Source organism: Prinia subflava, chromosome 1 (genome assembly GCF_021018805.1).
Source record: "Prinia subflava isolate CZ2003 ecotype Zambia chromosome 1, Cam_Psub_1.2, whole genome shotgun sequence".
Classification (NCBI taxonomy): domain Eukaryota; kingdom Metazoa; phylum Chordata; class Aves; order Passeriformes; family Cisticolidae; genus Prinia; species Prinia subflava.
The window spans coordinates 106,253,544-106,269,828 of NC_086247.1; the positions used below are offsets into that span (position 1 = coordinate 106,253,544).

The 16,285-nt window shown below is 42.2% G+C and overlaps 1 protein-coding gene across 2 annotated transcripts in view; it reads left to right on the top strand.

The window, feature by feature from the left end:
• Window positions 1–305: 305 nt before the first annotated feature.
• Window positions 306–16,285, top strand: part of ELMO1 (engulfment and cell motility 1) — a 304,523-nt gene continuing 288,543 nt past the window's right edge. For both annotated transcript variants that reach the window (XM_063406486.1, XM_063406504.1), the window contains exons 1-2: window positions 306–444; window positions 1,522–1,592. The gene's annotated coding sequence lies outside the window, so the exon portion shown is untranslated. The remainder of the gene's footprint in view (window positions 445–1,521; window positions 1,593–16,285) is intronic.

Below are 16,285 nucleotides of genomic sequence, written 5' to 3' on the forward strand. Positions count from 1 at the left end.
TGCCCGCTGCAGGGCTGCTCAGCGGCGGCCGCTCTCTGGGAGGAGAAGCGGCATCAAAACATAAATAGCTATTCCAAAGGCAAGGAGGTAGCCCCGCATCCCTCATTTAGGAGCTGCAGGAGGAGGGACGCCGGCCGCACCCCCGCGCGGGGGAAGCGGAGCGGCGGCGGGCGGAGGCGGCAGCGGGTGTCGCCCCCCGCCCGCAGGTGCTCCGAGCCGCGGGACCCCTCGGCGGCGGCCGGCCCGGGGGTGCACATCGCGGCGCGGCCAGCAGGAGGAAGGAAGAGGAAGTGAGAGCGGCGGGTGCCTGTGCGAGCCCCGGGATGGGATAGCGCCGGGGCAGCCCAGCGCACCGCACCGAGGCGGCGGAGCGCAGCGGAGCGCGGCTCCCGCGGCAGGGGCGGCCCCGCTGTGCGCGGGGCGGGGGCGCTGCCCACGCCGGAGGTAGGAGAGCTCGGCCCGGCGGGGGACGCGGCAGCGGCGCTGGCCGGGCGGCGCGGGGGAGCGCGCAGAGGCACGGAGGGCAGCCGCAGAGGAGGAACGGGACGCGGCAGGCGGCCGGAGAGCTCCGCACCTGCCCGGGCGAGCGCCGCAGCCGCTCCCCGCGGCGGGAGGTGCGGGGCCGGGGGCGGCCGCCGTCGCTGCGAGAAAGAGGAAGCGCAGCGCCGTGCTTGTCAGTGCGGCGGGGCCTCGGACGGCGGCTGCCGGCGGGGGGGCGGCCCGGCCCGGCCCGACCCGCCTCGCCTCGCACAGCGGCTCCTCCCGCCGCCCTGCCCTCTCCGCCGGCCCCCGGTCGCTGCTGCCACAGCCGCTCGGTTCTCCCCGCCGCGACTTCGCCGGCGCCTCCGCCTCCTCCTCCTCCGCCACCGCCTCCTCCCGCTCCGTCCCCGCCTCAGCCCCCTCCCGTGCCCCGGCAGCCCTGCCCGCCACCGGCTGCTCCTGGTGGCCGGAGGCCGCTGGCGAGTGGCGCGGACGGGAGCCGCGCATCTCCAGGCGCGGGGGTGAGTGGCGGCGGGGCCTCTCCCGGCGCGGCGCTGCGCGGGGCGGGGGCGGCGTGCGGGGCAGCAGCGCGGCCGCACCGCGCGGGTTAATGCCGGGGTCGGGCCCGGGCGGAGAGCCCGGCCGCAGCAAGTGTCTGCACCGCCGCGGGCGCCGCTCCGGACGAGAAGCCTCAACTTTGAAGCAAGTGCATCCCCGCAGGCAGCCAGCTCCGAGCTCGGCGTTGGTACCCAGCCGCCGCCTCCGAGGGCATGCCTCCCCCTCGACCCGGCATCCGAGAGTTTCTTAGGGGGTGGGAGGGGGTGCGTGTGCTCCTTTTCCTAAGTTTATGCTCACGCAGATGATCGAAGCGCTGATGAATTTCAGATGAAATGATTGTTCTGAAATGTAGGTGGTGATTATGCAAAGCCACAGTGAGCAGCCTTGTAGAGCAAGTGGGTACTGGGTCTAAAAAGTTACATTCGTGAAGTTTTTTGGCTCAAAGCCTTTGCAAAGTTTATTTTGACTATCTTTTCCTTGCAGAACTAATACAACTGTTCAGCTCTCCCCCGAGAATGGTGTAAAGTAAATATAGGAGTTCCTGAAAAATAACAGTGAGTACATTTCAAATCATCAACGTTGTGTTGTTAACTTTATAAGAATATCTCTTAACCTGCCAAGGCTCAAAATGTGTAACAAACACGGAGAGAATGCCAATGATAATAACAGTGCAGGAAATGTACCGTGTGTTAATTGCTTTAGTATAAACATGGTTGTCTATGGGCTGTGTTTCATGATACTGCAGTTATGGTGCAATTTCAGCAAGGGATGTTTTGAAGTGTATTCGTTAGCAAATGGGTTTTCTTTTGCTTTTATCCTTCAGTTGCCTGATTGCACTTGGTTAAAGTATTTGTCTTTTGGGAAGAGAGGGAAACTGAGTAAGAGCTGTGCTGAGTCCTATATCTGTGACTGAGGATGTTGTTTCCTCCTCTTTCTCCTTGTCTGTTTCTCCTCCTTTCCCCCAAATGCACGCACACATGCATGCCATCTCATCTTCAGTTACATAATCTTGTAGACATTTATGGATCATTCATTGTTCGCATTAGTCCCATTCTTTCCATGTCATTCCTGCTTGATTGAGTGGCTTAGACAGAATATTACAGGGGAAAGAAAATACATTGAAATTTACATAAAGTTCTTCCAATTTGAGCTGCAAGTTTGCTTTCTTTGAAGGTTTTCTTTCCCTGATTACCACATTTTTTTTTACTTTTCTTTTTTTAGCTAAGTAGGTGGTAGGGATCTAATCTGATGACCGGTAACTAGATGAGGAGGAACAGCAGCAGTGACAGCTTGCTGGTAAAAGTCCCTCTTGTTTACTGTTAGCAAAATATCCATTAACACACGTCATAAAGCTGGTAAAAGTACTGCAGCAGCTTTTAAAACTCACCAGTCAGAGAAAAGAAAGACTAGTATGGTTAAAACAGGAACATCATGTGAAATAGGTATTAGTAAAAGATACTGTCAGTGCAGTCAGTGGATCCGAGTGAGTGAATTGACTCATCTAGAGGCAAACCTGAATCACAATTTATTCGTACTGGAAAGGTTGCATGGGGTAGTTTCCGTAATCTCTTTGAAGCTCACTGTGCACTACAGAAGCCTGCCTTATCTGTAGTTTGCAACTTTGCCTTGAGTATCATTGTCTGAGGATTTGTTCTAATGAACGACTTGCTGATGGGGCTGAGGGGGGTAGAGGAAAGAGAACTGGTTTCTATACTTACCATTTTGATATTTTGCCTTATATTCTCCATGTGCCCGGAAAAACTTACTAGGTGCAGAGTTCAGGCAGGTTTTGCTGAGGTGAGAGGAAAAACTCTTACCTGCTTACTCTGTAGCAGTCTTGGTAACCAAATGTATCTGTAGTTCTGCAGTTGTCATTATATAACCTGACCATTGGTGTTCCTAAAAGCAAGTACTTCTGTATTCTCGCTGTTTGGGTGCAACCTACTCTGTTGTCCTACAAAGTTATTTTTTAATGCCCTTTTACCCTGGTTATCGTCAAACAAAGCTTGTTATGGTACGTAAAAGTGTAACTGTTGCTGAAACACTGCTGTGTGTGTTGAACTTCCTGGCAGCAATGCTGTGAGGTAGTGAATTGCAGATCAAGAGTACCGTGGTGCTCCACCCTTCCTTCCGCTCTTTGTTTTTCTCTACCTAGCAGAAGTCCCTTTGATTTTAAGGTTTGGGCTCACAGACATGTGTTCTCACAGTGTCCAGCCTACAAAGTGGTGTTGGAATACCATCTCATGTTTTCCTTGTTGATACACAGGGAGCAGAGGTCCCATGTTCACACATAAGACTTTTTGCTTTCTTCTTTCGGTACTCTAGATGGCTTCAGTATGTGATGGAGTGAGTGGCTAATGCCTGTAGATTTAAGTGTAATTAGGAAAAGGTTTCCCCAGATCTCTGCCAGTGCACCTGCACACTAACATGCAGTGATCTCCTATTGCAATAACAAGCTTTTGTTGTTGGTGGTGTTTTTTTTTGTTTTTAACTTGATATATTGCCAGTCACAATGTTGCTAATTCTGTGATTCTCAAATATGAATTTGCCTGAGACTTAAATGAGGCCATCAAGTACAATTTTCCTCTCGAGCTGAGATTTTGCTGTCACTTGATAGTCAGTTTCCTTGAAATAAACAATCTCTTTAAAATTTACGATCTCCCTTTGTCATTCTGTGCTGTGAATGTGCAGCATGTCCTTGTATTAAAAGAACTCTCCACATTTGTAGAAGGTGATGGGATTTTGGGAACCCTGGGAGCTAGAAAACATCATGTACCCTCAAATCAAGCAAAAGTACTGTTTCTCTTCTGTTATATTTCTCTGCACAGTTATACCTGGGTCTAGTAGACTTTCTCCTCTGCTGTGTCTCTGCACTGTCTGGAATGTACAGTTTGAGTGAGAATGGGTTGGTCAGATTTGACTCCCCATGCAGTCATCATTCTATTAAAAAGATTTCAACAAAAGAAAAAGCCTTTACAGTTTTGTTGTCTTTGTTGTTTTTCGAGCACTTGAATCTACAAATGGCTTTGTAACAGTTATCACACCACTGTTCATCAAGGTATGTGCTGTATCTTTAAAAGATTCCCCTGCTTTGAATGAGCTTTTAAAAAAAGTTTCTTGTATTCGTGGCAAGAGGAATATGCCAAGTACACGTTGTTAAACTTGTGTCAATTTAACAGAACAACTGTTTAAAGGATTTAGAATAATTTTTCTTCCACTCAAGTCAGTCACCTTTTTTTTTTCTTTTCTTTTTTTTTCTCCTCTTTTTTCAAATATAACACTGGAAAAGGAAAGAGAAACTAAAAGCAATTGGCAGAAGTCAGAATGTTGGCAAGCATTTGATAGTACTGATCTAAGAGGTGATATTATATATGTGACACATAAATAAACTGCATGCATATGGTTTTAGAGAGATTAATGGAAGAAGAGTCACAAACTTGCAGAGCTGTCTTTCCCTCAGCATTTTTGCATCAAGCTGTTTGCAAGAATTTGGTTTGGTGGTGTGATCTTTCATTATTGCAAGTTTGAGACACAAAAGAGAGATTGAAGATAATGTCATAACCTTCCTGCTAGCTTCCTCTGTTTTCTTATCACTGTTAACATTGAAGAGGAATATTAATGAGAAGTCTATGCTCCAGGGGATAGCTAGCATGCTTCCTCTCCTCTCCATTTCAGATCTGACAGAGGACAACTTTGTGTTCTGGGCAGACACTTAGTGGCTGGTGCCACAGGTGTGGTGCCCACCAGTAAGGAAGGTCCTGATTTCTCAGGCTGCTGAGCAGATGGCTTTGTAAAGCACATGCCTACACTCAAGAGCAAGGTGAACAGGGATTCACGTGGTGCTTGTTTGCAAACCCTTGAAAGTGCATTCATTTATTTTTCCTAATGGCAGGTTTCCAGTGGGAGTATTTGATTTGTCTGCAGCAGGCTTGTTGTCAATGGCTTCTAGGAGGGGAAAGTTAATTGCGAGAAGTTAGTGGACAAGGCATTTTTTTTGTTCAGCAATAAATCACACTATGAGGAAGTCTTGTAGGTACTGCTGGTAGGGATCCCTATAGAAAAGTTTTTTGTTTATATACAAATGAACTCACTTTGGTGCATTTCTAGGGAATAGGCTATGGAGTTATATAGAAAGCTGAGTATACTACCTGGAGATGTTATGCAAATATGGTAAAGGACCTCTTCTTACCACCTTTGAGGGCGTAAGTCTTCTTACTACTGTTTCTGTTGTGTTCCATTTACAGTAAAATAGCACTCAAAAAACTCCACAGAAACTAGCACTAGCAGAAGAGAGGGAGTGCTTAGGGAAGTCAATGCTTAGGGGAAAGTCTTCCCATTTCAGATGGAATTAAGTTGATTCAAAATGTTTGTGAAACATCATCTTCAGTAAGGAGGCTGGGGATGGGGGGGAGGTGTGAGAGGGTGGAAAATAAGAAAACAAATTTTTCCCAAACAGGTTTATTACAAAACTGTATCTCTCTCCTGGCTGTGTACATTTTCTCTTTTGCTTCTGCTTTTCTTCTGAGTTTTATTTCTTTGAGATAAACTATCCTTGACACTTCTTCCTCCATGTTTGCCACTTCTACTTTGGTATCTTATTCTTTGGTATCTATCCCAGCTCTCACTTCAAGGTCTTTGCCCAGTCCTTAAATTCTTTATCCTGGGAACCCTTAGATTTTTATTCACAGAAATAATTCTATTTAAGATTTCCAAGAAAAGCTATGGCCTGAAGTGTGTATAATCTCCTAGCTCAAAGGGTTTATTGTACATTCCTGATTTATGGTTGGTGTGTGAGGTGTAAATCTATCTCTGAAATACTGTGTCATCAGAGGCGTTGTAATTTCTTTATCAGCTACATGGATGCACACATAATAACCTGGCTTTTTTTCTTGTTGAGCTTGCTTCAGCTGAAAGGGAGGACAGTTCACTGCTTCTAAGAGAACTTCAGGTTCTGAAGATGTGATGGCATTAAACTCCCATTCTTTAATACAGCAGAGGAAGCTTGCTTGAAAATTATCTAATCTGCCGGAGCTTTTTTGGAAATCAGAGTGTGTGCATGAACCTGGACAAAAAGCTCCACGCAGACCTTATTTTTCTTAATGAAAATGTATGATTTTAACAACCCAAATGAAAATAACATTTTGAAGTTATACAAGAGGAGGGATATGCAGGGTCCAACAACAGGCTCCAATAATGCTGTCAGCACTTGAACCTACCTCCTTCAGCTGAGGTTTTTGTGTGTTGTCTGAGATTAGATGACTGGTGCTGTTCAGAGGTGGTTTACTTCTAGCTCATTCTCAGCCTCATAGTAAAAATGGGAAGAGTCAGGTCTCTTGATGTAGTCTGTTGGAAACTTCCATAAAATTCAGTATGTAGTTGTCTTTTCCTGTGACCATGCACATGCTGTAAATACTTTGTGCATTTGTTTGCGGACTTCAAACCCATCCCTATTCCTTCTGATGGTGACTTGATCTTTTACGTAGTAATAGGAGATGCATAACTGTTGAGGAAATAGGAGAGTGATTTTTATTTTTATTTTTTAAATGTAGTTAAAACAATTCTTCCTATGTTTTGGAGTGATGGAAAGAGTTCAGCAAAGCCAATGTTTCAATAAACTCCTACAAAATGCGGTGGTTTTAACACTTTCTTCCATAGATACAGATTTGTTTTAACTAACTATTCATATAGTCTCAGTACATGCATGCATTCTGCTGCTTGAATTTGTAGCTGAAGTGAAACTATTACTAGCCTATTTTTCATTCCCTCCAGCCCACGTACATTTATCATATAGTCCAGCAGAAGTTTGAGGGATATGTGGGTTTTGGCAAAGATACCTCATGTTAGCAATTTAGGCTTTCTGTCTGGCTAGACTGGCAATTTGCAGTATTCTCCATTGAATCTTGTTGATGTGAACATAGCAGGTGTGACTCTTGAAGTTGCTGTTTCTTATTTCAGGACCGGCATTAATCTACTGAGGTTGGGTAATGAGGAATTTATAACTATTCATATAATACCCTCTGGCCAAACAATAAATTTGATTTGCATTTTTTTTTTCTCTAATAATAAGAAGAGAAAAATGTCTATGACACAGGCTGATATAATACGATTTTTACTCTTGGTGCCAATGAATGTACTTGTTACATACCAGTGCAGTCTTTTCCATTGCTTTGCTTTCTGGTGCAATTGACACATTAATTTTCATAGCAACAGTTGTGGCTTCAGCTGGAAATTGAAACCTAATAAATGTTGGCTCAGCACATGGACTTTTGGACAAACTTTTTCAGTAACACTGAGCCAAACCTAGTGAAAAAGAAAATTCTTAAGCGTAAGTTCTTATCCTTGGATTCTGGAAATATATCTGGTATACCCTTTTGCCACTAGGCTATTAAAATGTTGGAGTATTGGTGTTTGCCTTATTTTCCTTTTATTTTTTCTCCCCCTCCCAAGTTTTCTTTTTTTTCTCCTCCCTTCAAGCACCAGCAGACTCATCTGTTGAAACTCTACCCCCTGTGGTTCAAGTACATTCCTCCTATCAACCTTTTCACCCCACCTCCCACTGTCCTTCTTCACACATGCGCTGAAATCTCTTCTGCTCACCAAACTTGCAAAATTCAGGCCTAGATGTGGGGTCTGATTCTAAGCTCTCCTTAATGTAGGTCCAAAATCTCTTCTATAGATATGCATAACTTCTCTTGTTGTGCTTAATCTTCTTTTTCTTAAAAAAAAAAAAAAAAGGGGCAGAAGATCTGAACAAGTCAGAAGTTCCATTGGAGACCAAAAGGCACATTTGGTGTGGTGGTTGTGTGGTCAGGAAAATGCAGAAAGGGAGAGAAAAAGGAGCCAGTCAACCAAAAAGTCTACTAAACAAAATGAAAAGCTCTTTTTATTTTGGATCATTTAAAACAATTTTAACTATATTTATGGCAAATAAAGATTGACAGCTAGTGCCAGTTCCACAAAATGAGGGAAAGGGCATAAAAAAAAGTCATTCAGACTTGAAAAAAATACCATTTAAAAAAAAAATTGTAGTTAATGTTAGATGTAGGTCACTTTATGTGGTCCTTTTTGAAAAGAGTGATTTTCATATTTTGGAACCAAAATTGAAACTTTTGTAAAAGTGCAAACATGGAAAGCAATTTTGAAAGAGGAAAATCATCTCTCTGCCCTGTGCTGCTCTGAGTCTTTCTCTGTCTTGACTTTTTTCTCTCTCATATTTGGACAAACTGGAAACTTGGGCATCTGTTCTGCCCTCTGTATGAAATGGTGATTTCAGTCTGTATTTCTTGGATTAGCCTTAAGATGTAACCATATACAGCATCTTTCATAAACTTTTAAGATATCCAATAGTCTGGGCATTTATTTCTTGACCTGCTAAAAATAGCCCATTTTTTCCTTCAGCTACCTTAGGAATTTAGCTTGTTGGAAGAGTGTCTGGGTGTGTGTTGGGGTAAGGAGGGTGAGGGTTGGTCATGTCATGCTGTGTTGGGATGATCTTCTGGGAGACAGAGGTTGCAAAGACTTCATCCCCTGCAGCTGTAAGTGAATCAGAAGACATATTATGATAAAGGAGAAATGTCTGCTGAGGGAGAAGGGAAAAAATAATCTGCCTAATTTTAAATCCAGTTGGAATTCGAGTTCTATTCTGAAACAAATACATAAATAAAATGGTCTTGGGCTGTTTACACTGGGATTTTATATTGGTCTCCCAGCTCATAGGCCAGAGGGATCAAACTATCCATGGTTCAATGGCGCATGGATTGGAATTAAAGAAGTAGGTTAAGATTTTTTTTTCTATGTGCTCCAAATTGCTTAAATTTTGTAAAATTAATAATTTCACTCTAGAGATGGAGAGGCTTTTAGCTTTGAATTAATTCTGTATAATTAATATACAAAGATTGAAAAAAACAATTACTGGCCTACAGGCTACATTTTCTAATTAAAGGAATGATGGCATTAAGGAAAAAGCAGTTGGACTTCCCTCCTTTAAATCAATACATAGGGAACCACCAAACTAGACTAGAAAATCAAACTTGAATCAACCCATAGGTCCTTTGTTTTCAGTTAATTGTTCTTGCTGTGTTTATTGGTCTTCATAAGCTTGGCTAAGGGGATAAGCCTTGCTTTCCTGTCTTGAGGCTTTTTTCTCTTGATCTATTGAAATTCAGGGTTGAGGGCCCCCTTTAGAGAATGTCCTGTGGGTAGCTGTCTCCTCTGTAACAAAGAAGCCCCAGCTGTGGATGTGGATTGAACGGAGAGGTAGCCTCTCAGGCTAGCAGTTTGGGGTCATTTAGGAGAACCAGTAGTTTTAATTTAATTTGGAAATGGTAATCCCGAGTCAGCTCAGTTTTCATACTGCTGATGTCTTCCTTTTGAATTCAGACAGCGCCTGTGCAGGACCAGTGTTTTCTGCTACAGGTTGTTTATGAGATATGTAACTTCAGTGGAATGACATTGTGCAACTATGTAGTTTTAACGTGATGGAAGGGACATTGTGAATCACTGCCTTGACATTGGAAGAATGTAGTTTTGGTGTTTGCTTCAGGCAAAAGCTGGTGTCCTGAGTGAGTGCATCCTCAGGATGGCTGCCCTCCAATGTTTCAACGGCAGCAGTGTTCCAGCAGGAAGGACAGAGAGGGGAATTCAGATGTGCCACACAGTGCAGATTCTGGTAAGAAGTGCATAAAACCAGTTGGCAGGGTTCATGAAATGTTTTCTGCATCTTCTAGCTCCTTCATCCCAATCTGTTGCCAGCAGCCTACTCTGTGTCAAGACAGCCAAGTGTTAGTTATGGATGTATAATTACAGCTACGCAGGTAATTAACTGCGTTATCAGGAGTAGCCAAGGGGAAAGAGTTGTGGGTTTTCAGTCTGGTCCATGTGTGTTGTGATTCCATATGCACACTGCATGGGACAAGAGGCATAGCTTAGAGAAGCCCTGGGAGAAAAACATTGTTGTTAAAAATTAATCTGGATCACAGAACAGTTTGGGTTGAAAGGGACCTTTAAAGATCATCTAGTTCAAATTCCAGGACCTATTGTTTTTTCAAAAGTAGTATCACTGGAAAAAAGAGTTAATCAGTCAAATGCTAGCTTGTGAGAGCTGCAGCAAGATCTCTTATTTTGCTGTATTTACTAAAAGAGGGTCAGAGTGTTCACTTGCTTCTATGGGACAAGATACAAGTGGGAGCAAGACAAGGTTGTGTTCTGTATTGATCAAGATAACCTGATGTGGTTAGGTTAGGAAGCTTGGAGGTTGTCTTGAGCACCTTCACAACCTTAATTTAAGAAATACAAGGGTAGACAGTAGGCCAAATGTAGACACAGAGAGATGTATTTGCAAGCTATTTTCTGATTAAAACCTGGGAATTGCCTTCTCTGGGGACAGCATGGACAGCATGTGCCAGATTGTAATATGAAGCTTCTGCTGTAACTGTAGTGCTTTGGTGAGATGATTTAGCCAAACAGGGCAGAAAAGATCTGCAATCAATTTTTTTCAGACACAGGCAGAACTTAACTGATCTACCTATTGAATTATATAGTGGAATTCCCACGAGACACTGGGAAAAGCTCAGGCCAGCTCCATTTAGGTTTGACTGTCCAGTATTTGTATTGAATAAACCTACATATCAACTGTAGGTAGAAATTCTCAAACTCTTACTATATGCTAAAGGCAAAAAAAAGTGTTTAAAAAGTTTTAAATTCAGTTTGAGAAATGTGCTATTTTTTTCATTTTTTACTCTGATGGTGGCACAAAGCCTAGTGAACATGAAGCCAAAGAAAAAGGAACATCTTAGAAGGCACTTCATCAATGGAAATGAACACAGGTGGTTTTAAAATATTACTGGACAACTGACATGAGCTTTTAAAGGAGTGTACTTAAAGACTCTCTGGAGATCTCTAGATTTCATGAGTGAAGGACTATCTCTCTCTCCTCTCTGAATTAGAGCAGGTTGTTCTGTAACAAAGGTTGTCCATAGATAAAAGACCATGAAGTAGTAGTATGATTTCGCTGAAAATTACTAATCCTTGATGTACTCCATAATTTTCTGTTTTGTATTTACACTGATTTCATGATGGGATATCTATGGGATTTTTTGTTTTGTTTTGTTTATTTCAAAAGGAAAACTTAATCTGTATCTTTTTGATAACTTAATGGAGAAAGCTGTGCAGGGGTTATCTTGTTCTTGTACAATGAAAGCTTGTAATAACTTGTCATAATACCTCCACTAAAAATGTTAATGAAATAATTCTGAGCAGCTTGCATAACTCAGTTTCTCTTGCTAAAATAGTCACTCAGTAAACCTGAGCTACACCTGAGCTGAGGTGCTACACCTCTAGAATTTGCCTTTAGAAGTAGAAGAAAGAGAGTTCTTGCAGTTACACAGTGCTGTAAATGTGCCTTCTTCAGTTGTGAGCCATGTGTAACATCTTTGTGCAGAGAATTAGTCCACATAGTCACAGTTCAGCACTTAAGATCTTGAATGAGAAAAATGAGGTCAAAGAAAGGAAGGCACCTTCCTTGAATTGTGTAAGAAATTGATGCAGACTTAAAATATGCAGAGTTACTTTTTTCCTTTCTAAGGTCTACAACTGGTCTTCAGCTACTTCTGGTACCATTGAGGAATTCAGGAAATCAGTGAAAGCTGAGTGTGATACATGTGATAACTGCAAAGGCTTTTGCTATTTGCAGAACAATCTGGATACCTCAAGGGAAGAAGTTATCTGCGTCTTTCCCACTGGTATGCTACTAAAGCAGAGTAAGTATTTTGGAAGAGAAGGAGCTTCTCTCATTTTATTTTAGTAGAGCAACTTTGTCTTAGGAGCAGCAGCTTCCCTATTGTTACCCTTGCAGTCAAAACGATTGGGTTGCTGAGACATTGGCATAAAATAATGTGTCTTTCTGTGGCAGTTATTTTAAAGTATTTCTGACAAAAATAATGTCATTCTGCAGTTGTCAATGGCTTGCCTTGCACAGCTGTTAGAAGAAGAGCAAGACTGTATTAGGAAGAACCAGCAGAAATTTGTAGCATTCGGGCTCACCATTTGCTTCTGCAGAAATGGACTACAAATACTAGAGGGTTATTTACAATCTGTGGGTATATGAATCCCCAATGTAATGTTTTACTTCTGTTCTGCAGAGCATTTTATGTAGGTAGGAGGAGCAGGTGTTTATTACTGGTGAAAAGCGTTTTACGTTACCTGCCCCTTTGGAAAGGAAATTTTATGTGTTTATATTTAAAAGCTGCCAATGCCAGAGGCATTTTTTTTTATTATTAGTCTCATTTTAAAAACCATGTCTTGGACTTCTTTATCTCCTCTTACAGAAAAAAAAAATGTTCAGTTTCAGACTATTTGTCAGAACTGTATTGCCAGGAGCCTTCCTGGCCTCTGGCACTATCAACAGAAAATGCAGCTTTTGAAAGAATGGATTATAGTTTCAGAAGGGCTACTGGAAGGGGGAGAGGATACCAAGACTGGCAGTGAAAGGCAGAACTTGGCATTGCAAAGAAATGGCAGAAAAAACATTCAGGTTCCTTGAAGCTTTCAATAATGGTAGAATGAGATTGAACGAAAAAAGAGAAAAGAGAAATAAAACAAGTGGAAGGGGAAAGCATTAGCTGGCTCCAAAAGGGGAGGAGAAGGTATTGTTGAGTTTATTTAGGTCCTGTCTTTTTTTGCAAGACAAACCTGAAAGAGGGAATTTGTGATCTCCAGTGTTTCAGTTTAGGAATTTAAATCTATGTGATATATAATTTTGGGGCGTTCCCTCACACAAAGTGACACAAGCTTGGTCTGTCAGGCATATGGAAACTGAAATATGCTGAGCCGTTGTATAACTTATAACTGACTGAAGAGTAGAACACAATGGCACATTCATTAGGTAAATATTCCTCAGTCCTCCACAGCTCTAGCACATGCTGATTCTCATGTAATACATTGCTCAGCTGGATGCAGGATCACTAGCTAGTGGCAGGGCAGGACTGTGACAAGTTTGCAAACAACCTTTGCCTCCTCTGGGTAGAGTGGTGAAGCCCAGGTGGCAGCTTGGATTGTCCTGCAGGTCAGGAGCGTACAAACTGGCTGCTGCTTCAGAATGGTCACTGGGCTTTCTCATTCCTTTTATTTCTTCTCTCTCCATCCTTCCTGTCTGCTGTTGCAGAGCCTGTTTGAGTCCTCAGCAGGCAGCATTACGGGCTGTCTACCATAAGGCTGCAGTGGGAGTAAGGAAGCTCTTGAGCTTTTAAGGCCAATCCTAGATTATTCTGGGTCCTTTAAGGTGGGTGGGTGGGTGTGAAGACAGGAAAGATTCCTATTAAATTACAATTAAATGTAAGCTTTACTTTTGCTCCTGTTAATTCAGCACAAAGCAAGACAGATATGGGTCATATTCTTTTTTGCAGTACAGATATGAATGATGATGGAGAAAATAAATGTATAAGTCAGATCAGCCAGGTGGGAAGCACCCATCTTGTGCAGCTGCAGCTATGCCTCTGACCAGAGCTACTTTCTGAACAGCTTGGAAAGCCTTCCTATGAAGATTTTTGCTGTTCAGACAACAAGAGGTTGTAATCTACACTCAGGAAGCATTATTTTAATCAAAATATTTGGCTTTTATATCCATGCACACACATGCATGTGTGCAAACCTGCAGTACAACAGCACAGAGTGGTTTGTACTTATTATTTCAGTGGTAGTGAATATTAAGAAATTAGCCACTAAACCAGATGAAAACTATAAATTTAATTGGAACTGTGGTTGGATAAAGGACACAGGCATATGGCTGTGTTCTTTATCAAAAGAACCTGAAGTCTGCTGGCTTAATGGTTTTCATCTCATTTCACTGGCCTTTGACCCTGAGAATTTTGTATAGCTAATAAATCCAGCCACTCGTGAATTATTTGCTATTCATTTCAGAGATTCACTGTGCTACAAAAATTGTGCTGTCTGTCTGGTAGTGAGGATGAACATTATGCTGGAGCTGTGAGTGTCTCAGGTCTGTAGTGAGGCACAGAATCAAAGCCAGGCAGCTCTTTGCTGCTGTAAACACATCTCTGGATTGCTGGTGGAGCATGATTCCTTGGATTATACTGTTGCTCTCGGAAAATGTTGGAGTTTGTTTCCTAAGTTGGAGGGTCACCTTTTAAGTGCTAAACATCATTTGTAATTAAGGGATCTTAGCATATTTTCTTAAAAACTGAAAGGAAATTAAATTATATAGTCCTCCATGCTGTTCTGACTTCTGCGTTAGGAAAGGATGCCAGATATCAGGGTAATAGGCAACACATTTTGAAATTTTCTCTAAATGTTGTTGCAAGGCCTTTGGAAATGAGTGCATCTCTAGAGTGCTAAAAGAGAATAAAGTTTTATTGCTTGCTGTAAAACTACTGGTGGAGGGAGTATTTACACTAAAGCAAGGTGAAGTTTAAATTTAAACAAAGCTATCTGTTCTGCTCCATATAGGTAGATCCATGCAGGTATACTTCTGAAATAAGCACCTTTTTAGATGATCTTGGAGAGGAAATGCAGTGAGTTAGTGTGTAGATTAGTTTATGGGCTTGAGGATAAACTTATGTTCTTTCCTTATGTTTACTCCTGAAGAGGAGCCACACTATCTGAAGCATGTAGCATTTTACTTTAACTGCAAATTTTATCATGGAGGCAGGCAAAATGAGGGGAGAGAAATGAGTGTTTGCAGATATAACTTGTTGTCCTGCCTGTTTGACAGTTCTAAATATCAGCAGCATGTGGAGAGTTACTGGCAGGCTTACAGGTAATGTGGAGCTCCAGCAGCGTGGCTGCCAGTGAAGCCAGCACTTACTAATAACTGACTAATTGTTTCTGTCACACCTGCACAAGCCTTTCTGTCTCTCTGAAACACATTAGCACTCATGAGAAGTTACCGAACCGTGATGAATCACAAACAGATTTTAAGCAATTCTTTGTGATTCTCCTTGGGCCAAGTACACCCTTTCTAAACAGTACCTTGCTTTTCTACCTCATGAAAAGTTGTATTTTATTTAGCCAGAGAACTGGAAGTCAGAGAAATGAAACCCTCTCTGTGTATTCAGGCTTACCTTTTAATGGGGACTTTGTATTCTTGCTTCTAGCATTTTACCTCTGAGCTTCGTGAGATTAGATTAAAAAGCTCTGATCTGTGCTGGTTTTATTAATGCAGTAATATGGCTAAATCATATAATGTGACACATTAGTTGTGAGGCTTTGGATGCCAGTTCTGCCACCTCCCTGGGTGTTCACCCGGTTAACAGCCAGTTTCCACAGAGGGCTGTGTCCGTCCCAGTATTGCTCATTGAGTCAGATGATGGTTACTTGAACTGCATGGGAACTCCACAAGCCTTTTCCATATGAGAGTGCCTGTGCTATTCCAGGATCTTGCTGTGATCTCACCAGTACATGCCTGCCAAGTGCTTAGTTTGATTTACTGTTCTCATTTTCAGTGTAGACTTAGACAATCATGAAAGGAATGATTAAATCAGAGTGGGAATGACTATGCAAATAACTGATGGAAGTGTAAGTGTGAATAGCAACAGTTATAGAGTTTTTTACTTCAGTTATTTATTTGAAAAGTTATTTGATGATAAGGTTAATCAAAAATGGTCTGTTTTGCTAGGGCTGAAAGGAGATCTTGTGCAATGAAATAGAAGTATTAGCTGAAATCACATATAAAAGAGAACCTTGGGTATAATTTGTGTTTCCAGCATGCTAAGACAAAACTTCAGCATGGGTTTCTGCTAGCAAGGTGTTGTATTAGGTATGGAGAGCAACCAGATCTGCTGCTTGAAAGAATTGGGTCATTCCTGCCACCCTCTGAAGTTTTAGCTTGGTACCCCAAGAAACAGCAACAGATTCTGTTGATTCCATGTATAGGCTCTGTGTCTCTTTTCTCCTTTTCTACCCTGCTTTTAAATTGTTGGCTGATTCAAACCAAGTCCATAGAGCAATAGAGGTCCCGAAGATGCAGAGTTCAGGCAGGTTTTTGAAAGTAGGGAATTGGGCAGAGCTGAAATTCTAGGGGAAAGGTTATGGGGTGAAGTTTATTAAAAAGCTAGAAACCTGCACCAGGAATTCTGATTGGGTTTGCCTTACCCCTGCTGTTCACATGGAGGCTCTTTGCTCTCTTTGGTTAGACAAATGTATGAGAAAATAATATCTTGTGTTTTTTTAAAGGAAAAATGAAATGAAAGCCCTGAAAGCCAAAACTTCTACTGAAATTAGATTGTCATCTCTT